This window comes from Corvus moneduloides, chromosome Z (assembly GCF_009650955.1).
Source record: "Corvus moneduloides isolate bCorMon1 chromosome Z, bCorMon1.pri, whole genome shotgun sequence".
Classification (NCBI taxonomy): Eukaryota; Metazoa; Chordata; class Aves; order Passeriformes; family Corvidae; genus Corvus; species Corvus moneduloides.
The window spans coordinates 51,560,315-51,587,936 of record NC_045511.1 but is presented as its reverse complement, the minus strand read 5'-3'; the positions used below and the strand labels follow the sequence as shown (position 1 = coordinate 51,587,936).

The window sequence follows — 27,622 nt, the reverse complement described above, 5'->3', positions numbered from 1 at the left end:
TTCATTATTCTCAAGATTTTTTTCATACTCTCATTTTCAAAGTCTTCATTTGGAGAATACTGTGGCATTTTGGCATTGGGCATTTAAAAGTGCAGCTGTGCAATACAGAGTGAACTGTATCGTAACGGGAGAATAGGTATTACCCTGTTATCAAGAACCAAAAAGTCTCTTTCCGCCGGAAGGGGAAAAACAGATTTAAAATCCAAACTAACACCAAGTTATCATAGTAATTAGTTAGAAGCCTTTATATGTAGTTTACTTATGATAGTTTGCAGTGGAGTTTGCCTAAGCACTTCACAGATGTTTATCACATTTCCTGAAGAGATAAATTAACAATACTGTCAAAATGTACCAATTTAGGTTGCCGATACTACAATTTTGCATCAGTTGTTAGGCTTTTTAAAGTCCCCTGGCCTCTTTTAAAATGAAAAACTGATTAAATATCAGTCTGGCTGGGGGGAAAAAAAAAAAAAGGTGTATTTTTTCTGATAGCTTATTTTATGTACATACCATAAATACATTATCTTCCGGAATTTAGGAATTTTTTTGCATGTGTGGAATCACTGAGGCAGTTAAGCACAGGGAGCAGGAGCTATAGATGCAAGCTAAGGTCCAACGCTGTGTTTTGTGTGTGTGAACACGGGAGTAAGTCTTTTGGGAAATAGGTACTGGTAAGCCCTTTCTAGCATGGCAGTAAGCCTCCCTGCAGGCTGCGTGTACAGTTTGGTTAGGTGTACTGCACCTCGGTCTTTGCATCTTCCTCCCAGGTATGGCGGACGCGCAGGGCCGGCTGGCAGCTGCGATGCCTTGGCACACCCACCCTCACACCTCCTCGCCGGTGGGAGCCTCCTCCCTCCAGGGGCAAGCCAAGGCTGCGGGGCCCGTGCCCAGGGAAGGCGAGACGGACAGGTCGGTGCCCTGCAGGGCCTCCGGCGCTCCGAGCTGCCCAGGCACCGGCAGCCGCTCCGGAGCGCCCCGGCTGTGTGACCGGCCAGGGGCCGGGCCGCGCCCCGCCGCGCCGGGAGCCCCCAGGGGCGGCCGAGCCACGACGCCCCCGCCCCCCTCCGGCGCACCGGGGCGGCACCGCCCACGCCCGTCGGGCTCCGCTCCCGCCGGGAGGCAGCAGGAGAGAGAGGGAGGCAGCGGGCGCGCTGACGCGTGAGGGCGGTGCGGTGGGAGGGGCCGGCCCGGGCGGTGCTGGCGGCGGCAGGAGGAGGAGGAAGATGGTGGCCGCGGGAGGAGCGGCCGGCTGCCGGGCTTTCTGCCCTGCGCTGCACCGCCGCCCCCGCCGGAGCCGCCCTGCCTGCTGAGGAGGCGGCGCGGACCCGCACCAGGTGCGGAGGGGACGCGGCCGGGAGCGGGGTCCGGCTGTGCCCGCGCCGGGGGTCGGGGAGGCGGCGGGCCTGGGGAGAGGGTGCCCGGCGCGGGATGCCGGCCCTGTCCCGCCCGGGGCTCCTGCCGGCAGCGGGGTGCGGGCGCTGCGGCGGCCCCTGTCCGGCTGCGTGGCCGTGCGCGCGTCTCCGAGCCGGCGGGGCAGCTCTGCACCTGCCCCGGGCTGCGGGGAGCGGCGCCAGCGCGGCCATGACCGCCTCCATCCCAGCCTCCGACGGGGCATTGCGTGCTTTCCCTCCGTTTATTTATTGCATTATTTTATTTAGTGTGGGTGGGTTGTGTGTAGAATAATGCTGCGTGGAGCCGTGCATACCCCTGTGCACTGGTTTGCTGGTTTTTCTTTTTTAGTTGGTGGTTTTTTTGGTTGGTTTTTTGGTTTTTTTTTTTTTTTTTTTGCACCCGCACCTTTTCTGTGGTGGAAAGGAGAAGGGGGGATGTGGGGATTTCGCATCCGGCAGTCGAGTGGTCGCCGTCGCAGCAGGACGGTCACAGCAGCCCCTTCCGTCGGGAGATACTGCCGGGATCTGCGGCCGCGTCCCGGTTTGCAGCAGGGAACCCAGTGGGGCCTGGATCTCCCCATCCTCCCCGAGGAGCGTGCTCTCCACCCCTGGGCTTGGGGGAAGGTGATATCTGCTACCCTCACTTTCTGGTTTCAGGGAAAGGAAGGAGTCTTCGTCTTTTTTTTTTTCCCCGGAAAAGCCGTTTGATAACAATGATTGCCTGAATCACAGTCGTGGTCAGTGCAGCTGTACGCACTACATCTGCTTTCTGTAAGGATCAGAGTCAATAGGAGCAGTCTACCAAGACTTGTTTTACTGCCATCATAAATCTGCTCTTTAAGAGAGATGGGACTGCGGGTCTGGGATGAAAAACTACATCTTTTTGCTTTCCTCTGTTGTAGATTCTTTGAGCTGTGGAACTGCAGTTTGCTTTACAGAGTGCATTGCAGATCTGGCTGTTTTCGTAGCTGCTGAGGAACTAGAAGGCAGAGATGTTTGCCTGACTCTGCATACATTAAGAGTGAGCTAATGTGGGTGTAGGGCAGATCAGCCATGTAGTGTTTTTCTTGCCTTTGACGTGTGTCATGTTACACTAGCTGATAAGAGTACACCGAGGTTGGCTGCAGTTTTGTGTCTGCTCTGCAACTGTGACCTGTGGGGTCCCAACCAACTTGCCCTGCAAAATATTCCAGTCATAGTACTCTAGGTTCTGCTGCATTGCTGTTAAATCTGGACCAGCTGCACCTGCCTTTGCAGCCCTTGCTGGGAGCAAGCACGTGATGCCTGTTCTTCCCAAGAGGTGATGGTGACATAGAATGTGTTTATTCTGTATGTGCTGCCAAACCAAAAGTGAGGTGCGTGTTTACTTTTGATTCTCATGCTGTGGGGGAAGGGGCAGGATAGGGTGCCCAGAAGTGCTGCTCAGGAGGCAGGAGCAGTTACTGTTGAATTCTGTGCATTTGTGCCTATTTGTACAGAAAAATTAAGTGTCCAGTGAATAATAATGGAAGATCACAAGAAACTGCAAAAGCAGAACATTTAGTGTTGCAATGCAACTTCGATGAATGTTGTGGATGTTTGGTGAGTGAAATGTAAGCCTTAGTGAAAGACGGCTTGCCTTCCTTGGAAAATGTGATCTGAGATTGGGATACCAATGAGCTTTTAGGCCAAACTGATTTCTACAAAGTAGTGGTGGTTCAAGGTTGGCTGTGCACTGTAAATCATGTAGTTCATTGCTCTAAGTTTTCTTGGACATTTCTAGTTGTAGCTTAAAATGATACTTCTATCTTACATTAGTGCATTATCTTCACTTAAGTAGCAAACTTTCTGGCTACTATGCTGTCTTTTAACAGAAGCAAGGCCAGCCTTTTGGAAGGCTATCAAAATAAAAGTGCTTACAGATTAGCTCTTCAGTTACAAAAAGAATGCTGGGGAGGTGATTGGTACATCTAGGTAGATAGAAAATGTAGTTTTGGTGTGTTAAGAGGGAGACATGCCAAAGCTTTTAGTATAGCCCTTTTTGGTTACTTAGTAGAAAATCCTTTTCACAATTTCCTGAGTTAATTTAATTCTCAATCCTTTGTTGATGATAAATTTGCAATTTCTTATTTGTTGAAAGGATATAATTGCATTCTGGTGTTATGTTTTGTTTTTATTTGTTAGAATTGACTTTATGTATTTAAAATATAGGAGCTGCTTTAGAAGAGATTTTGTGATGCTGGACGTGGTGGCATCGTGGATGCCAAAGGTGAAAATCTTGTAGTCTGCCATGCCCTTATTATTTTGGGGCAGGGAGATTGGGTGTGGATTTTTGAAGATACAAACATCTGAATCTGAACGTTTTGTTTGCTCTATGGGAATGTACGTACTCCATAACACTTTGAATAAAGGGACTAGTAATTTTGACACTAAAGTTTGCGTCATCTATCTAAGTAGCAGCGCAAATGAGAAACCTGAATTCTTTGCATATGAGGTTTGAATGAATTTTAATTGGACCAGGACCAGGCTTCTGACTTCTTTGATACCATTTTAAGTCATGTGCAATGCTTACGTTCTTAAACTTAAAAAGCCTTCAGTATGAGGACTGTGTGCATCTTTGAAATGTAGTTAACAATTCTTTTATAAGCAGTGCTTATCAGCACTAGAGCCAGCAGAAAAGTAATGAGGGTAAAAAGAAATGGAATCTCCTGTTCAGCTGCTTGTTTTGTATTTTTAACAGGCCAGTGTGGGTAGTCATTTGCAGTGGTTTTGTTGCTTGGCTTTAGGTTGTGTCAGTGTGTGGTAATGCTTATGGCAAGCAAAATCAGGAGAAACTGATAGTAAGTCCAGAAAAGGTGGCTGGGAAAATAAACACCATGTTGCCACACGTAGGTGAGTTTAGGGTTAGTATCCAAACTAATGAACATGCTAAAAAAACAAAAGAGGAATTATAATATAAACTTCAAAGTCTTCAAATAGACAAAATGCAGGAAAAATCAAGCAGAGAGCTAAAACTTTGCACTTGCATCTCATGCCCTAGATACTTCAAATTTAGCATTTTTTCCCTTGGCACATGAATTGTTTGTTATTGATCGTAGCAGCTCTGGATTTACATGAGATTATGAATTAGAAGAATCAGACCTTTTCTCTTAAGCTCAAAAGAAAGCTAATTAAAAAATATTAGAGGTGCTTCAGATAGTTTAATATATGTTGTCCATAGGCAATGCAGCTTGATTAATTAAAGCTTAACTTTGAACAAGATCCTATTACCATAGACTTAAGTGAAGCCTTGATGTGCCAGTAATGCATTTTTAAATGTGTTTTTCTGGTTTCCTAGAAGGTGAAGATTCCTGCTTAATGAGGGATCTAGCAAACAACCTTCTGCTCGTTTATCTCTAATAGATTGCCAGTAATGCTTATTGCATAGGGGTTAAAGGTTTCTGAGAAACAGATTGATTGGTTTTGCTTCACAGTAATGATTGCTTTGATAAGTCAGCTACTAAGAGCGGTGTGACAGTATTTCTCTGTTTCCATTGCATGCATTGATGTTCTTCTAAAAAGCTGCATGTTTGTTGCTTTACTGGAGGGGCCTAGGGAAGCATCTTTATTTGGTGCTTTCACATATGCAGGCACATGATGACAATGTCTGTCCTAATTCTGAAGAAATAAATACAGAAGCAGTACAATGGGTACATGACAGCTGTGGATGGCAGAGGACTTAGCTGAAGATACTCCAGAACCGTAAGAACGTGTGTTTCCACACTAAACCCTTTCCACTAGAGACCATCCATATTGACATGAGAGGAGGAATGAAAGTGCAATTCTGTTTCTAGGGAGTTCTGTTTCTACGGAGATGCTGCTAGGCAGGTGGCATCTCACCTGATCCATCGTGAGTCCTGCGATGATTTCTGTCTAATTACAAATACTTACTGGGAGAAGTTTCCATCACCCATGTGCCCATGTAAGTGGATAAGCAGTGGTGTTTTGTACATCATCAAGGAAACTGAAATAAATGTATTAGAAGTATTTAAAACAATATCTAGTCTACATGAGGTAAAAACCACGTGGGGGGCCTCTGTTTTTCCCATTGCTTAGCAGAAGGAGGAGATTTTCTTTGATGTTTAGCCAATTAAAACCAAAAATTCAGAATGTTTAACTATTTTTTTTTTTAGCCATATACCTTCCCCCTATCTTGTCCAGCCTGTTTTCAGGCTGTTTGGTCTGTCGAATCTTGCTCACAAACCAGCAATTAAGCATTACTTGCATTTTTCTTTCTGATGAGTACGTCCATAAATGTTCCTTTTCTTAGGAAGATGACAACCTTGTCACCCATCTGAGAAAAATGTGAGTGTAGGGAGGGAGAGACTTAATTTAAAGTCTGAGAGTTAGTCACAACTGAGCAGCATCCCTGGAATTTAGGCTGAATCCTTTTAGTGGTAGTTTTTTTGTCAACTAATAAACTGTTCTGAACCTCTTTTGTGCATCAGGAATGTGCCTGCTGAATTTAATTTTCAAACTTTGAACTTCAGAAGATGAACACAGGTCAGAAAAACACCAGAACAGCAGAGCCATGGAGGCTACAAAATGTGGCCGTCTTGGCAAAGATCATTTGAGCAACTACCCTATGTTGACTCACTTTTGCTTTATTTTTTCAATTTTGGGGATGCATGTCGGGGTCAGAAATGCCTTTCTCTATGCATGTGGTTAAGGTTCAATATCTAATATTTATAGGTTGGATCCCCTGTATTGATTTGGTTAAACAGTTTTATTTCTCTGCAAGAATTTTCACTTATGCACATAAGACAATAGCTTTCTGATCATTCTTTGTGTGGTGGTCATTCTGATTTCGTTTATTTTTTTAATAAATGTGTTTTCTCAAAACTTGGGTGGACAAGAACTTGTGGTCTGGGTAAAAGGAAGGTTTTTTTAAAACAGAGGGAGGAGGAAAAAAGTAAGAACATAATGGAAGATTTTAAACATACATTACTGTGACTTAGTTTTCCTGATATATGCTTAGGTTTTGTTTGTGGATTTCTAAAATTGTATTTATTTCTTCTGATCCGTGAGTTGAAGTTCTTGCCAGCAGTCTTGGTGCTACCATGTGTTTATGTAGGGTCTGTTCTGATGAGACTTTGATCATGTTTGAAATCTTGGTACTTTGGAAGTTTCAAATGTAACTCTTCAGACTAAATAAAATTAAATTAGGAAAAACATTTTTAAAAGAACAACTGAGACTAAAAAAGCTCTCGCCAAAGTCAGGTGAAGAACCACAGGGTAAAAGTTCTTGCTCCAGGTCTTTCCCAGGCTAACATCAGCAGAATGCTTAAACTAACACTCTTCAAACGCAAAGAACAGGCAAAACCAGTAGGGTTTTTTATGTGTTGGTGTCCCAGGTAAATGTAAGGAGGGCAGGTACTGCCTTCAGTGTTGGAAGAGGAAATTGATGTGTTTTTGTATGATGTGTGTGGGGAGCTGAGGGTTTTTTCCTTCTCTTTTCTTTACAGCTTTCTCACACCAGCTTTTTTATGATCACAGAGTAATTTCAGTTGGAAAGGATCCCTGGATGCCATCTGATCTAAGCTCTGCTCTAATCAGGTGACTGAGACAAGGGCTGCACGTGCTGTGGCTTAACCAAGGCAGGAAGCTCTGAAGGTGGAGTGCTCTGCCTCCCGTGGTGTCAAACACCAGCTCATGCAGCAGGTTTTGCTACAGTCCTGGTGTGATGGGGTGACATATGACTGCTGGAGAGAGACCTTCCTCCAACCTGCCCTCCTCATACTCTGCTGGACCAGCTGCCCTGCAGAAAGCTGCTTGCTTTGCTGCTGGCATTTGGGGCGATGGGAGTGTTGGGGTGAAGGACATGTACCATGTGAGGGAAACAGTGATCTCCTTATGGGTGCTGTTTTTAAGTCCTTCTTACCACTGCCATTTCCCCTAGGAAAGGACTGAAATACAGGTGCATTTGCTGTATTAGCCAATTCAGTGACCTGAAATTTTTTTTTTTTAATTGAATTTTTAAGATGGTCAAGATGGAGGAGATTTTTGCCCAGAAGTTTAGAAAACTGTTTTCTTGGTGTTATTTTGCAGCGGTTTCAAAATTAGAACACTGTGTTTAAAAAATGGAAAATTTATTAAGCAGCATTCCTAGTATCTATGTGCAATGCAGTCGCATTTAACTTAATGAGAAAATCTCTCCCAGTAATGCTGTGGTGAGCTGACAGAAATGTGTATTAAGTAAGAGTCAGTGCAAAAGCAGCCTCTAGCTTTGTAATTCCATTGTATTTATAGTGGACATTTTACATAACCTTTCCACAAACTTGGTGTGTATTTCTGATATTCGCAGCTATTATACATTTTGTCTCAGTGTGATAAATAAGGATGAACTCAGGCTTCTGCTCTTGCTTAACAATTATCATTCCTTGCTGATAAATGATTAATGTAATCCACTTATGAGATTGCCACAACTCATTCAGATTTTGGCATCTTAATTTCATTTAGTAACAATGAGAAAATCTCAAAGTCCTCAAAATCTTCTTGCGTAGGATCATGCTAGGGCTGCAAGGCACATGAGAAGGAGATGTTTGAGCTCGATGCCTTCTTGGTGAGGAGATGGGCATCAGCCCAAGGGGACAGTGTACTTCATAATACTGGCTCTGCATTAGCTTCAACATGCAGGCTTTAGACTTTCAACTACAGCCTCATGACACTTAACCTGACTGCTTAGCCCTAGTTTAAAGTCTTGTCCAAGTCAGGCAGTTTTGATGCATTGTATTTTTGGTGTGGCACCCTTTGCCCGCAGTGATTTTGGAATCAGCAGTTTAAGTAGCAGTTAAAGTTGAGTTTGGACTCCACACATCCTCACATACCTTTCTATTTCTTCACCTGGGTAAACTGTAAAGACTGAATGTCTTTATTTCAGCTTAGGTCAAGCTGCTTTTAAATGCAAATTTAAAAGCTACATGAAACACATTTCTGTTTTAAGAGCTACACAGACTTACTGCTTCGATCTACAATACATCAAACATATTTTGGATTAAAATCAAGCTACATTATTAAAAAAAAAAACCACTAGTATTTCTCATTAGCTGCTGACTTGGTTATATCTGGGTTTGAAGTCAAGATAACCCAGCCTCTTGAACAAAATTTTTGTCTCAAAGAAAGTCAAATAAGTAACCTGGAAAGAGAAGAATATATTGATTAAGATGTGTATAAGCTGCCTGTATAATTGTTTTTTTAGATAAAAAGTGGTCTCAGTAATCTATCGGGTGACTCTTTGTCACAGGTGACATGGAGCATCAGCTGATGTCTTCCATTGCTCTAGTTATGACAGTGCCTGTGTCACTGGGGTCCTGTTGTGAGCTGTCATTGACCAAGAACAACAGTACATTTGCTAAAGGAGATCTGATTCTCTGTCAGACCCCCTTCAGGATAAATTGCCCCCTGATGGCCAATAGAAGCAGTTTGAGCTGAATGTCAGCGTGGAAATATAATTGCATGGAAAGTAAATACTAAAGCACAATTGCAGCTTGTATACAGTTAACATTCATACAGTCGACTTTCAGAAAGGTAGAAAGTTCCCTACTTCAAAACTGATTGACCTTTGGTAATTCTCTAGGAATTAAGAGTGGAGTGAACAACCTAAAAGTGGAGTGAACAACCTTTTTGTGCATGGAACAAAGACAATTTTTGTATGTCACAGTTCTGGTGTTGTAAATTTATATTTTATTCAAGATACCTTTTCTTCAGCCTCTTTATCCATGAAGATAATAACCAGAGGATGAAATGTTGGTTTTTTTTTTTTTCCTTCCAGTATATAACTGTTGAAACCTGGGCATTTCACAACGCAATTTTGATCTTCAGTGTTAAGGTCTGTGTTATGCTCTTGTAAGCAGTGGCATCCACAGGCACTGTAGTGCAAGTTCATATATGTACACTGGGTATGCTCTGGATAACAGAATAGCACAAACAACAATAAGGTAAGAATTTCTTTTTTACATTAAGAAAGGGAACTTCCTCATTTGTATTTAAAAGAAAGGTTTTTAGCCGCCTGCCCAAAAGCCTTGTGTTTTCAAACAGCAGTGTGTAAAACAGTCATTTTAGGGCTGTTGGTCATTAGAAACACTAAGTGTTATGTATTATACTTTTGTAGGTGTCCTACACCTGAAACCAGAGGGTGAGATTACCAGCAAGGGATTCACAGGGTGGGATTGATGAATTGAGAGTTTCTTGTGATGGAAGGAAGAGGATCATATTTTTTTTAGTCTGTTAAAATAGTTCCAAAATCAGTCTGAAGGTTTAATAATCATATGAACTGTAAAGACTGAAGGACAGTACACAAAAACCCCTGCTCTTCTGTTTTTATAATATTCCGTGTCTCTGTTATTATGCTTAGTGTATCAAAAAATCAGGAGACTGACCTCCTCCAACTAGGTGCAAATCCACAGTCACTTTATTTACTCTGCCTGTTGAAGACTTCCCCTCTCTCCAGTGTATGACAGGAATCCCATGGCTTCATGGCTTTTTGCAATATCTCACGCAATTACTACGATGTAGTAGTGTACGAACCTTGGTGGCCTTCTTTTTCATGTTGACTTTTCAAATGTAGTGAGGTACTGAACAGTGGGTATAATCCGCATAAAACTCACCCAGTGAAGCCTTTGGGTAGGTTTTGTTGGTCTTTGCCTGCCACCTGTGGGGATTCATGCTCAGATGGGAAGACGTTGTTGCCAGTGCAAAGCCATCACATCTTTAAAATATTTGAGGTGTTGTGCTGTGTCCCCTGTAATTATTTGTATTTAGTTTGTATTCAGTTTGAACAGCATGTAAGACCTGGCTGAAATGCCAGTGGGTTTTAGGACGGAGGACTGTGCTTGCAGAGAAAAGCTGTTCAGTGTGAAGTAGCAGTCTGTTCTGCAGCCTCATGGGAAACCCACCTGTTTTTCACTGGTGCCACCCAATGGGGAAGAGGCCTTGCCCTGTTCTTATGTCTGGTGTGCTCAGACATCAGTCAGCTGGAAGTATGAGTTCATAGTGGGGAAAATATGGGAAACAGAGGAGTCTAGTTGATTTTTTTCCCTCTAAGAAGACAAATTGGGATGTTGAAAGTGCAAAAAATATCAGTCACCTTTTCTCGCAGTGTCCAGGGAGCTTGCATGAGGTTCGTGACAGAAGCAGATTATTTAGGAAAAAAAAAAATCAGACTTGACTGAGTCTTTCAGTTGTGCACAGTTCCATGTTCACCTGGTCAAACTTCCTGAAGCTTTCAGGCTCTGAGGCAATATGGCTTTCAAGATCAAGTCCAAATTTTAGCATTATTTTTGGCTTAAGTAATTGGTGCAGTGATTGCACTTTGGCAGGAAAGTGATTATGAGCATAGGTTTTCCATGTTGGTGCCTGTCGCTGCTCTTTAAAAGTTGCATCCTATTTGGAGGAGAGGAGTGGGGAAGAAATTTGTGTAACTGGAGCATCCATCTGGTACATTTTGATGACACAGCCTGTTAGTGCGTTATTTGTTACTTGCTGTAACCAAGGCAATGCCAAATATGTAACAAAGACTTAGCATACAATGTAAAAAGCACCTGCTGTTGTGCTGGAATCACATATTCAGGCTGCTGTAATTTCTGAAGTCTGTTTATTCTTGCACACTTGTTTATTAAATGAATCTTTTGAAGACACCTGGAGATCCAATGACCACAGCTGTTTTAAAACAATGTTCATTAAATAGGCACTTTTTTTACCAAGAGCAAGGAATCTCCCAAAAAGTCTGCCATGCTTTCATTATCTAAAGGGCAAATCTTCTGGCTGCAGTCCTGCCTAAAGAGAAGATGTACGGATCAATGTATTAAGCTTCAGGGGTGTAAATCTGGAAACTGTTTTCTGCTGAGAAGAGACCAAAGCTTAGAAGTCTAGGCTTTTGTTCTGTTGCTCATCAGCTGTGATAGGCTTTCCCCACAGGCTGTAGTTTCTGAATTCTCTTGTAGTGGCTCCCAAGTCTGCTCTTGCTGATGGTTACAGACTACCAAGTTAGCACTGACACTGGAAACTGATGAGATTTTTGACACTTTCAGTTTTGAGGAGGCATTTAAGTGTCAGAAGCGAACATGGAGTGAAAATACACCAATTTCAATATGCAGTTTATGAGATGGTGGCAGTATTGTTGCAAGTTTTAACCTGGGGACTCAGGGTGGTAGCAGTGCCTTCCTTTTTTTGTTTCCAGGATTATATTTATGATCGCAGATTCTTCAGTCTCAGCCCCAGGTACCTCAGAGGAAACATTTTTGTATGCTAGTTATTATTTTATTTTTCCTGTCCCTAAGCGTAGCATGTGAAAATTGAATTCCTCCTTCTAAGGCATAGCATTGTAACCCTTCAGCTCAATCTGCATGGTGCTTGTGGCAAGGTCCTTGTGGAATGTAATCTCATGGTACATATTTTATTTTGCATCTGGTGTGTATTGTTTATGTGTATAGTTTTGCTGTGGGTACTTCGTATTTTACATGCCTTTGAATTGTATGTGATGGAGATTTAGTACTCTTCCTTTTTCTCTTCTCTCCCATCTGTATCTGGTTTGTAAGTAATGTCATAATGTTTCCTGTTTTGTTCTTCTTTGTCCTGAGGACACTAATTCTTCTGGCTCTAAATGTAGCCCTATTCATGACTTCACAGTATGTGTGATGTATTTCCCAAGAAAAAACAATGATGTAATGTATGGGTGGATTTTTATATGCAAGGGATCAAGGTTAAAGAAAAGTTTTTGCAAAGGATCTGGTGAACCTGTGCTGGAAGTTTGGGTAGAGAATTGCACTTAATCTAAAAACATATTCTTCAGAAAAGAACACCACCTTTAGCTCTTGAAAATTATTGGACAGTCATAGATGGGGTTAGTGGAAGTACCTTAGAGCTTAAAAATTGACAGATGTTCGACCATTCTGAATGTGGAAACAGCTTTACAGTCCACAGTTTGGAGCCACTGCCCCAGAGCATCTAAATAAATCTTTGTCATGTAACACTGAAGACTTGGCAGTGGGTGGTGACCATTATGCATAGCTCTGATATTTCCAACTCAGGGAAAGTATTTCCTTTTTCTGTGGCCTTGTGAATTTATGGTCAAAGAAAGAAAGTTACCTCAATTTTACATTTGCCTCTTTTTATTAACGGTAAATAAATTGTTGGGATGCTATCTGTGTGTACGTGAATAAGATGGCACTTGGTTTTCTTCTGCCTTGCTAATAAAGGTGCTCAGTGAATTACAGGAACAGAGGACCTCATTGTGCCTGGCATGGACACAGTTTATCTTGTTACTGTCTGCAAATCAAGTGCATGACACTTCTGTAGTGTCTGGTTAGCAAAGGAAGCGAGGCTGTTGTTGCTGCTGTGATTGTACACTGCTTTAGGTGAAGGTTTGTATGGTTTCTTCAATTAATTAGGAACAAATGCATTCCTGGATTCTTTCTCCATTTTACCTGGTAAACCTTATGCTGTCAAAGAAAGAACTACAGTAATTTTGGGCAGAAATTGGGTAATTTGTCTACCCTGTGAAAATGGCACTTTGTTTCTAAATTAAGAAAGCTTTTTCTTTCCTTTTTTTTTTTTTGTTCAACTCTTTACATTTGAGGCATGACAGAAGTCCAAGGTTTTTAATGTTTCTTGTGAGGAGAAGGTTTCACTCTGCAAATTTTTTACCTATTGAAGAAAAATAAGTACAGGAGCAAGGAATACAGGAACTGATTTAAGAGTAATGTTGGAATCTTGATAGCAAGTTTCCAGTGTTGAAGCATGACTTGCTACTGAAGCTCTTTGCTTTAAATGTACTTACAAACTTTTGATCTCTGCCTAAGCTGTGTGCATTTTCCAGCTTAGGTTGGTTGTCTTATACAAATAGCACAACAATGTTCATAGGGCAGGAATGATGCTTAATAATTGGAGAGGAACAAAATGTTATCTCCCTTTTGTTAATAAAGAGGAATAATCTTACCTTGTAACCAAAAAAAAAGCCCTGGTAGAAACAGTAGGAAACAAAGCTATGTATGGTAAGGAGGATTTAACTGTGAATGATGTGATGAGACAGAGAAAGAACTAAGCATTGGAAAAAGCATCTCAACACTGATGTCTACCAGACTGTGAAATAGTCTCCCAGGGAGTGAGGGAAGATACATTTTCGGAGAAGTGAATACTCAGTGGTACAAGGGCTTCAGCAATACTGTAGGGAGCAATCCTCAGCTTGAACAATCTCTCTCAGAGGGATTTTCACATAGTTTTGCTTTTCATAATCCAGGATGAATTTATCCTTGAAACTGATTTAAGCAGCTTTTCTTTTCTTGTTTTGTTTGTCACCAGATGTAGTTTTCTGATGTTGTTTTCTTCCATGAGAATAACAATTTGATGATGTAGTAAATTATTTTGAAATTTAGTTTTGTCCTTGAAGCAACATTCTGTGATTCAGTGGTCAACTTCTTTAGGCTGAGTTTGAGCTACTCAAGTTTGAGTAGCATACAGTAAAAGGTGGGAATGTACCTTATCTGTCTGGTCTTGAAAAGGAAGATCAAGTGATTGTAGTGTAATTGCTTATGGTCATGCTTTGTAGCAATTTTTTATATTCCTCTGCAGTTGATTGGAATGCGTTTAGCAGGGTGCCCTGCACCAATAGGTCTGTCTTTGATATAATTTCAAACATTACTACCACAATTTGTGCTACTTGCCTTTCCTTCTTCAAAAATACTGGAAAGGTAAAATCTGTAGAAAAATCAGTTTTCATGTGTAAGGACCAGAGAGATTCACAGTGAGTGGCAGAAGCAGTGCAATCAAATGCTGAGTAAAAAGAGATCAGACAAAAATAGTAAAATTGGGCAAATACCCTCAATGAAATAATGGCCATCATGGTAAGAGGGTTAGTTAATTTTTTTGAAAGTGGTAAAACATAGATGGATGTTTCAGAGTTAAAAGTGTTGGAAAAAATAATCGTAAATGTTGTGGGAAACTGTAATAGTAATGATGAATTAGCAGAAACATTGCTAGGGAATAGGTTTGGAAAATTCTTAATGGGATTTGGGAGTTAATATAGTTGAACAAAAACTCTTTTAGTTCCTGATTATTAGATTTTCTTTCCAAGAAGAATGTCATTTCCAGCTGAAGTATCTTTGACTGCCACAGCTAACTATCAAAAGAAGGTGCTATGTGTTTGGTTTTTATGAAAAGATGAAGTAGATATTTTGGTTGCAAGATGCCTTGAGCTATTTCAGAACATTTCTCCTTGCTTCCCCACAGGAGGTTCAAGCAGTGCCACTGTAGCCCTGAGGATTCTTATTGTTGTTTCTCTCCAGATATTTTTTCCAATGCTCATAAAATCTGACATTGTAGCAAATGTTTATTAGTAGTAGAAGAATTACTAACATTATTTCTGTAGACTATTGCTGTTTCTGTAATCATCCTGACTTTCCTTTTACGCATTACCCATCTCTGCAATACCCTGAGCATACAAAGCAGGCAGTGTGCTGCTGCCTGTTGCACAACAACAACTTGCAGCAGACCAAAAGGCAATAATCAGGCATCAAGTCTGTCTCCATTGAGTGAGTGCTAAAGTTTTGATTGCACATGGTGTGACTGCACTGGTGGTGTGGCTTCAGTCCTCAGAGTGGAAGAAATCACTGTACGACATGTCACTGAATTAGCTGATTCCTTAGGTGTATTTTGCTTGCAAGTATTGAGCAGTCTAACAGGTTGTACATTTTGTTTCTTCTTACCTTACTCCTCAGCTTTTCCGACAGAGGGTGTTGAGTCAGAGCTGAAAAACTCAGTAAAGCACCTTTATAACATGTATACAGCAGTTCCTGATTCATTTTATCTTTTTAAGATATTTTTCCTGCTTTTGAAAGTTGTATGAAATCCATTTATTTGACAGACCTTTCCAGATCTTTAAAACTGGAACAAGAGCGAAGTAGCATGCCGAAAGTCGTGTGGTCACCATAGCCATATGCCGGTGTGGGTTGCTGGCTCTGGTGGGGTGCCCCAAAAGACCTGCTGCAGCGCTGGTTTCTGATGTGGAAACCTGTTCAGTGAAACAGAGAAGTTACCTGCTGTTCTGGTGACCTGCCTGGCAGCTGTGCTTTAAACTGCTCTACTTTTGCTGTGCTGTGTGAGGAGTTTGAAGGCACACCAGAAAATCTGTAGGAACTGTCAACTTTTGGTTTTGGTTCTAAATTTGATAGTAGGTTGCTGATGTCAATGCTGCATATGTAACACAGATCAGAAGTCACTGAGAGACTGATGAAATGTTTGGGCAGCTCAAGTGCTGAGTTTGTGACTTCAACCAGCGTACTAATAATGTTAGCTTTATATTTTCAATAAATACACAACATGGAATTAAACAACTTCTGCCTGTTGCCTGGAGCTTATTATTAATTGATTTCACAGTCCTCCATGACTTCCAGTGAAATTCACTAAAGCTTGTGCTGATGCCTTGAAGTGGCTATCTAAAAACAGAGGCTAGACAAGAATAAGAGAATAAAAGTAGGTATGCATTTGAAGTGCCTTCAGAGGTACACCCTGGGCAGTCAAAAGGCTACACCCAAGATGAACCCTGGGTCACAGGTTCTTCACACTTTTATAAGTTTGGTTCATTTGATTATCAGGGTTAATTCTCCAGTTATAACTTCAGTTAATGATGTAATTACCCTAAGTTTGCCCCTCCTCTTCAGAGGCTTTTAGTTTACACGTTTGGGGGCCAGGGGCAACAAAGGTGTCCTTGAAAAGCAAACCTAGAGAGGGTTTGTTATGTCTAACCAGCATGAGAGAGCAGTAGTTAACAGGCCACACAAAACTTCAGAGTTACACACTAGGCGGTACAGGATTTGAAAAATATAAAAGTTGAAACCCAAGGCATCAGTGCAAAGGTCTAACTTGAACGTATATTATTTGAAAAATGGTACAAATACCCGAAAAACACCTTTTCTTTGTTTCCTTTCTGTGGAGAGCAACAAAAAAAAAGCAATGGAGGTGACATTGCTGCTTCAGTGTTGAGGGAGTAAGGATAGAAGTAATGAATTGATAATCCTCTCTGTGTGGGAGATGACCTTTTTAATTTAAAGTAGCACTTTGTTTATTTTGATAGTAGTTATTACATTGCATGCTTCTGCTTACATTTTCACTAACTACTTGCTCTTGAATAGCTTCTAGTAAAGCCCTGTAAAGCCTTTTTCTGAGCAATGAATAGGCTAGCTGAGCACAGCATTGTGGAAGCCCTGGATAACAGCTGAGACTATGCTTTTGAGCCTCAACATACAAAATCTCTGAGGTGGAAATTAGTGATAGTGAAAGGTATTATGAACAGCATATTTTCTGAGCTTAGCTATATCTTACCTAAGTGAGATTTTCTTCCTGGGGATCCCAGGATTGCAAATCCGTAGATATTTTTTAAAGTAGAAAATAGAAATGTCTGAGAGTCTTTGACTTAACAAGTCTGACTAATCTGCTTCTAGCAAAACTAGCCAAGTCCCAAACAATGATTTTTTGCCTGCTCCAGGAATCTACGAAGAGCAGTGTTTTTAATGAGCAAAAAACAATCCAGTGGCATCTGATTTAAATCTTCTGTAGCTTTGCTCTAATCCTGCCATTAACACAAAACTGTATTCAATTTTGTGGAGTTACTTTTATTTAGAATAAACTGGAGGTCCCTCCTTACTGTGTAATCCGTATGTTTGGTAACTATAGTGTCAAAGGCTTACTTGGAAACTGAGCTGAGGTGGCACAGAGGTGTTGTGGACACCTCGGGAGAATATGCCTATATTCTGTTTGAAAGCAATTTTGCTATGTAGGTTTCCACATTTCTGCTCTTTGGGGGGTTTTTTTCTGGTTTTTTTTTTTTTTTTTTTTTTGTTGCTGTTGTTTTTTTGTGCTGCTCTCAAAAAAGAGATCTGCGTAAGTTAACTTCTTTCTCCCCCTTGTAAGCTGCATGTAGACCATATTCTTTTTATGCTTTCACTGTCCTAACATCAGAATGGCGTGGTTGATTTATGATTTTTTCAAATATTTTTTGAGGTCAGAAATGAAGAAACTTCAAAAATTTTGTACGCTTGTTTGTAGATGGGGAAAAAAATACACCCAAAGGAATCTGTAAAAGAACAGACATGCTGAATAAGCAGACTGTTTTCTAAATAGTACTCTTATAAAAATAATTTTTTTAGGCAAAATGACATTATTGCTCTTTTATCCTTTTTCCTCTTGTTGGTAGCTTTGATTCTGTTCTTGCTGTAGGAATTTGCTTAGTTAGGTTTTTTTATTTGTTTTACTTTTTAACTAAAAAAATTTGGGCAGTATATTAAAACCAACCAACCAAAATCCACCACAAATAGAACCCCCTGCAAACCACAGAAGCTGGTAAATTTGGACTCTGGGCAGCTGTCAAGGCAATTTTTATGTTAATAATGTATTTTTTACTGTGAGCAGTTAGAAGTTGTTCTCCTCTAATGTAGAACATAAGGCTTCCCTCAGGCTTATGAAGCTTGGGGGAATTAAAAAAAAAAAAAAATCTTTCTTATCCAGATCATATTTGTGGGAATGTAGATGGAGTGAAAAAATTTTCTAAAACCATACTCATACAATACTTTCCACATAAAAGACGGAAGTGTTTCAAATTGTCTGTTTTTAACAATATGGATGTATTTCTTTAGATGATGCAGAAACTTTCAAAAGCTTTTAATTACTATTTTGTTTATTTCTAAGTTTCTACACAATTTAGGCAGTGTTCATGGCATTATTAAGAATCATGACACTACACTACCTTGTGCAGAGTTCATCAGGGGTTTGTCCACAGGGGCAGAATGCAAGGTTAATACAAAAGCCAGCAATGAAATCCTGCATGTGCTTTTGGGATGGAAGAAGCACTATTCAGCCTTATCTTCTGGCTATCTATCCTATTTAGGGAAAATGATCTCTCAGTGAATTGACACTACTGCATTTCTGTACTTCACTTGTGCTCTTGTACAGTTCCTTCTATGTTTTGTCTTTTTCTTTCTGTCATAGCATGCCCTTACTTCATGGTCTGGTCAGAACTCAGAAAATTTCAATAGGCAGGTTGCAAAATTTAGAAAAAATCAGTCCTGGAGTAAAGCCAAACAGGAACATAATTTATTAAAGAAGTGATTACTAAGTAGGTGGATTCTGTACACAGAGAAAGAGCTGAACTTTTGGGTAGTATGATGTTTGGAAATTTGTATAGGATATCATAAAATAGACCTGCAGTTGAAAATGTTTCAACAGGCAAACCAAATATCTTCCCATATATGACTTGTAACCACATTACCTACCTCCTCCTTTGCCCCGGCATCAGCACCCACCTTCTGATCCCTGCCACACTGGCGTAGAAGTGTGTCAGCCCCAGGTGTTTCGAAGTGTAAAGCTTTTTCAGTATCTTATGTAATTCAAAGCAGCAGGCTGTCTGGACTACTGACTTTCGCAATACAGTTGGTTTATATTTGGAGATGAGTGCAAGTGAAGTTAGGAAACCTGACGCAAGAATGGCTAGCACAGTATAGACAGGAAAGTGCTGCTATGGGGAAGGACTTCCATGAGAGGATCAGGGAGTTGTGGCTGGTCCAAAGCCAGGACTGGTGAAATGAAGGGAGGCTGGCATTGGGGATCTGTGTGATGCAGTAAAGACAGCCATGGGACTGTGATTCCTCCCATGCTTTAATTTTTGTAAGAAATTAAAGATACAAGGAACCTGATTTTTGTAAGATTCATAAGGATTTCATGAGTCTGCTGTTCTTATACTGGTCTGTTGCTTTCTTGTCCCACTCCCCATATCCTTACTACACATCTCCTTAGAAAGTCGAGAAGTTGGTCATGAAGGAGAAGAGGGTGAGGATAGGGTTAGGCCAAAGACCTGCTGAGCAGTGGGACTGGTTGTGCCATGTGTGGATTGGTCTGCCAGTGGCTGCTGGACTTCTCACCCTTCACCTACTGGGACAATGGACTGGGATTGTTTGTGAAGCTTTAAGAAAGTCCATTATCTTTGAGACTCTTAAAAGATAAATTAAAAATTGGCCAGTGGCTAAAAAGTTAAGTGTGAGAAATAAATGTTTAATCGCTTAAAATTATTGTTTGTGGATTAGCAAAAGAGCGTACCTTCCAGGCTCTTTAATCATAGGGTGTTTTTTTCCCAGCATAACGTTATTCACAGGTTGTAATGTCAAAAGCTTGAGTGGCTCTTTGTTTTCATTTTGGTAAGCAGTAAGTGAAAATCAGTGACAGAATATTTTAAATCTTTAATGTAGCTTTAATTATATCTGCATTTTTGTTTGCATGATATCAACTTGTATAAAAACATTATGTATACTTCACATATATAATTGGCTCTCCACAAAACTGCTTATGTACAGATAATTATTTTATTGTTTATAAGTTCATTCTTGCTTATGGCTTTGGTGATTTGGTGTTTGGATTCTCCATAGATCTTTGAAGAGTTGATGCTATATGAAGTATAGAATTTCAATTATGTTTCTAAAAACATCATTTAAATGTTTTGATGTTAAAAAATACTTTTTTTATAGTTCTTCATGAGTGAAATTTCAGACCATGATTACTTCATTTTCCTTTTTTACTTCCCTTTTTGTTTCTCACTGAGATTTGAGTTACGATTAATTGAATAAAATATTACTGAAGGAGATTATTAGAATCCTTAGATGGCTGTTCTTAGTTTCAGCACTTGTCATTTTGCAGTCGTAGTGATCTTTCAGAAAAAGCTCATGCAGCTAATAATAGTATTTTTATTTGCACAAACAATGTTTTTAAAAGTGAATGAGCTCTTCAAGAGAGTAGTTTCAGTTACTTTAGGAGAAATACAGAACTTTGCAATAATCAGACCTTTTCTGTTTTGAACTGTTTTCTTGACATTTTTCAATAAATACTTAAAATAAGTTTGTATCCTAGCTATTGTTATCACTGTTGTGCTACTGCTGCTGTATGATGGAAAATAATGGGTTATAGAGAGGAAAGCTCACCCATTTGAAACAGATTTTCAAGATAGTAGGCTGATTTCATTTATAACCTTTTCACTGCCATAAAGTACAATTTAGGCTGTCAGAATTGATCTGTTGGCACATCTTAGTGGAAAGGGTTGGCATTTAGGTTTCTGGTTTGTATTTTGTTTTCTGTCTTGGATATTATTATCTGAATTGACAGATGATTGACAGACAAAGTATTCTTTGTCACCACTGAATCAAGAGATTTCCATTAAAAGCAGGTTAAAAATGTTAGAATGAATCTAATTGTAGTGAGTTACTCTTTTTTCCTTTTTTAAAGAATTATAAAAACAGGCTTTTATTTTATCAACATACGATTTTATTATTCTGTTGACTTTTACATTTTTAATTTCACTTCCTGAGAGAGAATTGTTCAAAGACTGTGATTATTTTGATGATTTATTATTTTGACATGTTTCAATTTTTTTTTTTCCCCCTGGTAAAAGTGGGCTACAAAGGTATCCTCTTACTATGAGTTGAGTCAACTTTTTTATTTGGTGATAGGTATTTTAATTCTAAATTTAATAATTTTTTTCACTTTGTAGAAGGTTTCCTGGTAAGTCCCTGCTCTAAATTTATTTATTTATTAGTTTCAGTGGCGGTGGGGAGAGTCTGGGGGGATTCCATGTTGTGCTTCCTTTGAGATTCATTGTAACCTCAACTGTAAGACATAGTATGCAAACCACAGTTTGAAGGAGGGTAGTGGAAGTCTCTAGAGGACAGACTAAGTGAAGAGGGAATCCCTACTGTTAAGTGGGGATTGTTTAGGCCAAAGAAGGGATGGTGTGCACACAGTGCTGAAAATACTTGTAGTGAAGAAAGAGGCAGCAGGCGCTCTGTTCTTGGTTTGGCAGGACTGGATATAATTAACCAGCTTGCGCTGCAGTGGTGAGGAGTCAGATGAGAGCTTGGGAAAACTGCCGGCAGTAAGAATATTGAAACACTCAAATCTGACCAAGTAACCATGGATAAATACACGTCAGAAATGTCATCAGTGTCACTGATGCTGACTTCGGGGACCAGAGACATTGATATGGTTGTGTCAGATGGTATCTCAAGATAAGACTCAGTGATTGCTGAGTTTTTGGTATGCTGTCATAGAACTGCAGGTTGATTGGTTTTGTGGGCAGGGGGGTAAAATAAATCCGCTCGGAGCCACCTCTTTTTTTTTTTTCCCTTCCCAAACTTGGTATTGTAAAGCTTCTTACTTTTCCTTTTTTGTTCTTCAAGCAGTATTCTTGCTGGTTAGTTCCAGACAGTTTGGAAGAAGAGACCTCAAAGATAAATAAAACCATTCATTTTTAATGAAACTGCTGATGAGACAATGGGAAAATGTATTGACTTTCTCCTCTGAAAAGAACACAAACTGAACTTGGCAGTTGCCAAGTTGACCAGGCAGTTGTGTGTGTTGGACCAACATTGCTAATGTAGCTCTGGACCCATTGTAGATTGTGAGGGCCAGCTGCACGCTGAGGGGCATCAGGCACAGCATCACCAGCTGGGCAAGGGAGGAGGTTGTCCCGCTGTGCTCTACCCTGCTGGAAAAGGCTCCCCTGTGTCACAGCACTGTCATAGGTTAGCAAGCATAGTCCCGGAAGGGATGTCCTTGCTAAGGGGTGCTTACGGCCTCCTCTGGGACCTGATAGAACCTATCAGCTGGCCAGTTTGAATATGGACAATTCTCTAAGCCACTTAGAGTTGTGACCGCCTCTGTGATCCACATTTAAGAATAGGCAAACTCCTCCCCCAAGCTCTCTCTCGTTTCCGGCACTGGGACAGGTGGCTGCAGGCCCCGTGTGGGGGCCAGCGGGCCCGGCCAGGCCCTGCTTGGGCCAGGCCGGGCCGGGCCACGGCTCCAGGATGAGCCCCCCAGCAGGGCTGTGGGCAACCAGAGCGGCTCGGAACCGCCCCCCCCACCCCCCTCCACTGCGGCCAAGATTTCAGCAAAGCGGCACCGATGTCCGGCAGAGGCCAGGTGACCAACAGCGATAAGGCACACAGCTGCAAGGCCGAGGTGAGATTAACCCTTTTAGTGCTGTGAAGAGCTGAAAACCTGAGGGAAGAGAGAGAGAGGAGATGCTTAAAGCTGAAAAGCATCTGCGCTGAGATAGGCAGATGCTGACGCAGCTGTAATTTCGTGAGAGGTTTGGACCGGGAGAGATGGACCAGATGAGGACTTTTGCTCCAAATGGGAAAGGAGAAAACCTCAGTTCCTAGAGATGCTCCCAGAGATAGTCCTAACGATGAAGATGAGGAAGACCTTTTGCTCCCAGGGAAGGAGAAGGGCCTCTGGTTTTGTTTCTGAATGGCTCAACCTTAAAATTATACCCCAAAAAACTTCCAAGAGTGGACCCCCGAAAGCAGTTGCGGGAAAAGCTGCAAGTCGGGGGGAAGGGACTCCCACATGATGCGAGCAGAGAACCAACCCGGCTGGCTGTCTCGTTGTGATAATGTTTTCATAGCACGAGCAAGAAGAGACTTCTCTTTCTAAATGGACTGAACAAGGTTATTATGGCAGTGGTAAACAGACTGAACATCTTAAGGGTTGTCTTTTTACCTTGTCAGTGGGAGAAGGTAGGAAGGTGGGGGAAGGAGGAGAGTTCTGAAGGTGGTATAATTTTTTTTCCTTCTTTTAGGTCTGTTAATAAACTTCTTTATATTTCTTTCAAGTTTGGTGCCTGCTTTGCGTTTCTCCTAATTCTTATCTCACAGAAGATAAACAGTAATGAGTATTTTGGACCAAACCACTACAAGCACCAAGCCTTTCGGAGTTCAAGAAGCATTTGGACAATGCTCTCAGGTGCATAGTGTGATTCTTGGGGTGTCCTGTGAAGGGCCAGGAGTTGGACCCTATGATTCTAATGGGTGCCTTCTAATTCAGCATATTCTATGAGTATATGGTTCTGTTTCTTGTCTGATCAGGATTTCATGAGGTGTTAGAATTAATTTTGGTTTAGTAGTAATAGAAGATGGTTTCGAAGGCAAAGAATAGCCAGACATAGGGATTTGAGTTTCTTTTGAGTTGTCTGAGCAATAGAATTGTTTTAATTTATGAAGTGGTAATCCCAAGTGTTCACAGTAAAAGTGTCTCCATCATAATACTCATATATATACAGTTTTATGACCAACTTTATAGTTCTTTACTCCATCCATTATTTTTCTCTTTTTACTGATTAGATTTCATATGTAGTCTGTAGCAGGTAAAATAGGAACCATGTAGAAAATACCAATGGCTTTGTCATATACCATTACTTGAGAAAATACCAATGGCTTTGTCAGAATTGTAACAGGTGACTTCCAATATGTAATTTAGATGATGAGCTGAAATATTACAACGTACCCAGCAGGTGTCTGTAAAGGGGGTCTGTTTGCAGTTCATGGTTTTAAGGGAGAGTTGTAAACACAATGTAATGGCTGCTTGTTTACTGGTGGTTTAAATACATTAATTTGTATTTTATATTGAATGCTAGATGTCTCCCACATTAGTTAATAATTGTAACACATCTGAGCACACTCTACACAGATAATGTAGGTGGAGTTAAAGGAGTCTGGCTTTCTTGCTTTTCAAGTAGATGTGAAATCCCAGAGAGCTCAGATCAGCTGGTCCTCTCTTTATCAGAAGCTGAAGCCTCTACACTTGCCTATGCATGTTAAGTATTTTCACCTGACATACATTCTGTGTGGTTGATAGTCTGAGAAGCTTTGACTTATGATGGAGTATGAATTGGACTAGAAGACGTTTACACTGTGAGCTCAGATTATGAATTCTTTCCTGCCAGTTTCCTTGTTTCCTTTGAATGCAAGTTTTGTGATGCAATTAAAAAGGAGAGTAGATGTTTGCAAATTAATAAAATCAAAGCCACAGCTCAAGCCTTCAGTAATCAGCTCTGCAGGCTGATGTTGCTGTTGCTCAGTTTTCTTGAGTGTTTGTCTCTAAGATGAGCTCTGCTCTCTCTTTCTGCTTACTGAGTAGTTCTGCATTAGGGATAATGTCCAACATAATTCCCAGAGGAAGTGAAGAAATTTGAAGGAGATTGGTTTGGTGCAAAATACTGTCCTACATCTTAGTAATTGAGAATAGCAATATAATTTGATTCATGTCACAAATAGCATGGTGTGCCTGAGAGAGCAAAAATGGAAATTGCTTATGCAGGGAGAGTAAACTGCCACATGTTGGGTACTAATATTTTACACAAATCCATTCTGCTCCGGTTCTTACATTATGCCTCTCTGTAATATTACAGGGGGTCTCAATATAAACAAATGGCTAATGTAACCAGTCTATCTCAGCATTTTTGTTTGTTGGATTTCCATACAGATTGTACCTTGGCGCATCTGGCTGCCTGGTGTGGTATAATGTCTCTAGGGCTTTCAGATGGAACAGAATAGTTAAATTTATGAAAGGTTTCAAATTGGAATTGTTTCTTTTAGAGTACAAAAGCAAACAATAATATGTTAAATAGCACAAAGTAAACAAGTGCTAAAAATAAGCAATCAGGAATTTTTCTTGTTCAAGTCTTGGGTTACACAGACTGATAGAGCCTTCAGTACTGAATATATGTAGCTATTTCCCTTTGACTAACATGCAGAGAGTGTATTCTCTGCCCTTGTTGTCCATGAAGATGTGTTTACAGCATTTAAAACTGACACCTAGTTCTTCAACAGTAAATTTCAAGATGTGCTAGTCTAGACGGCATCAGAGGTACTTAAAAATATACAGAAAACAAGCCAAAATAATGAAATCTATGCAGGTAGGTATTTCATTCCTCGTAAGTTGTATCTTTACTGTGATGATCCTGCCCTTATGGGTCCTTATAGGTTTTCATGTTTCATTAATTCTTCTGCAAATTCTGTACTTCTCTTCATGCTTCGTAACCTTTATCTGAAATTTCAGTTTTGATCCTTTGGGGTTTTGCACTCAATGCTGAATTTGTGCATAAAATACAGAACAGAATGGTAAAACATTGCATTCAGAAAAACAGTCCTCAGTGCATTTCTGATGTGAGAGCCAAGGAGGAGAAAACAAGGAACTTTGGTAGCATTTTTCACAGTGCTGTATTTAAGCTGCTTCACACTGAAGGTATTTCAGACTAAACCCCTGGTATTAAAGTACCTTTTGAGTCTCTGTGAAAAGTATGTTGTGACAGTGTATTTAAAATTAGCTGAAAAAACCCCAGCTTGTTTTTGCCAGTATGTTTGTAGAGCTAGATGCTGTGCAATGTAAGGTTCATGGCTTATTGGACTCTTGGATCAAAGGAAGGACTACAAGAGCAGATCCCTCTGTGCATACGTGGAGGTCCGCTTGCATGGCTGATGTCACTGGGGAGTTTGTAGATCAAAGTATTTTGTCACTCAGCAGCATTTGAGAAGTGTGAAATGGATGGACTTTTCCATACGACATGCTTGTCTATGCACTGTGGTCATGCTACCTGCCAGTGTGACAGCAGCTTTTGATCCTTAATAGTTAAAATATAAGCTGCCTTTCATATCTCTGTGTGCATTCAGATCTGGGGCTGTCTACTGAAAAAGCAGGTGTGTGCATGACAGGCTGTTGTTTGTACCTTGGATAGTTATGTGCCATCTCTGGGGACAGTACGCAAGTTTGCCTTATGAAATAGCACTCTGTGTTTCAGGAAGCCAAGTGGTATGCTGCCTGTTACAGTTCCACCAAAGGTCAATCCCTTGGGATTGCATGGCTAGCTGAGGAGCTGGGGCTGATTTCTGGGATTGCTGTTCAGAGGGAAAGATCTGATCCTTTTTTCCAGGAGCAAACTCTCCTGGAAGCTTGCCTCCCCAACTGTCTATGGAATAAGAAAATAAGTTGCTTACAGCAGATAACTGTAATCCCTGGTAAAATTCAACAAAGTTGAATTTAGCCATTATTTTGAGGCCAGTGTCTGTGAGATGGTAGGGGTTTTTTCAATCCTATGTCTCAAAAACTGCATAGTCTTTTTTAATGAGTTGCAAGATGGCACTGTTTATGCAAAACTTATGTTTGGAAGTTTTTCAGCCATTCTTATTGGTATCCCACTCTGCTGAGATGAGTGGACTTAATAAAATGCCATTATTGAATTCTAAAAGAAGAAGGATTTGCCACTTTCAAGTAAATTTTTCAAGCATTTTTTTGAGGGAAAAAGAACTAGGATATTAAATATTTTGTAGCAGATGACAAAGCCTGTGGCCATTCCTGGAGTTCCTGTTGAATCCACTGCCAATTTTCCTTGCAGGGTCGTTCCAAGATTAGATAAGCAGCATGCATGGATTAAAGGCATCAGTCTGTGTTTTGGTTTGTGATCCTTCTCAAAAGAATCTGGATCTGCCCTGCAGTGAGCGGAGCAGCTGTGCTGTGAAACTGCTGGATTGATCTCTGCCGTTAGATGTGCTTCCTGTAATGTGTAGAAACATTCACAAGGAACATGACCTCTTTCTGATGCCCATTTGCTTCAGCAAGACTGCAGCAAATACAACTGCCCAAGTAGTCCTAAATGTACAAACTGAGAATTTCTGTACTTTTGCTGAAAAAATTAACATCAATTTCAAACAAAGACGTGCACTGCTCAGTTTGCCACCAGCTGCTTAATACTTGGGGGACATTACGATCTTGCATCAGAAAGAGTAACTCAACTCACTCCGTTTGTGACATCTCTTCAGTCTCTTATAAGCATACCTTATTTCAAGTGCTACCCAGTTTGATTTAAAGACAATAAATTAATTCTAATCCTAGCTTCCTGCATTTCCCTTAGGGTGTGGAGAGAATTTGGTAAAACATTTTGTAGTTAAATTCATAATCTGTATTTATGGGTACTTAAATCTCAGTCTGCTGCAGTATGCCTGATTTAACTTGAAATGAAAAATCCACATCACATTTAATTAACATGTTTGAGAGATGTGTTTAATTTAATTACTGCTGTCGTGTGCATTTATGTACTAAGTACACATATCTCATAAATTCTCCCAGATAATTACCTTCAGGAGATTTGGTTCAGGATGACATAGTTTCTGTATTTATAAACTCAGTGTTTTAAGAAGACTGACCTTGTTTTAAGTTTATTTTTGTCCCTGCCACAAAAATAAAATACATGAAGGAAATAGAGGGTAATTGTTCCCTATGCTTATAGAAACTGCATTTCAAAAAAAATTGTCTCTTCCTCTTCCCACTGTATTTCATGCTGCCTGTTCTGTGTTGTTTTAGAATTCCTTGCTGATTCAAATTGTCCTTTTCATTTTCAGAGTTCA

General features: G+C 40.5%; 1 protein-coding gene across 3 annotated transcripts in view; it reads left to right on the top strand.

The window, feature by feature from the left end:
* The first annotated feature begins 1,179 nt into the window (after positions 1–1,179).
* APBA1 (amyloid beta precursor protein binding family A member 1) overlaps positions 1,180–27,622 on the top strand; it is an 89,892-nt gene continuing 63,449 nt past the window's right edge. For 2 of the 3 annotated variants that reach the window (XM_032097176.1, XM_032097174.1), the window contains exon 1: positions 1,180–1,334. The gene's annotated coding sequence lies outside the window, so the exon portion shown is untranslated. Of the gene's footprint in view, positions 1,335–9,180; positions 9,347–27,622 lie in introns of all 3 variants that reach the window. The other variant, XM_032097175.1, reaches the window with a different exon arrangement.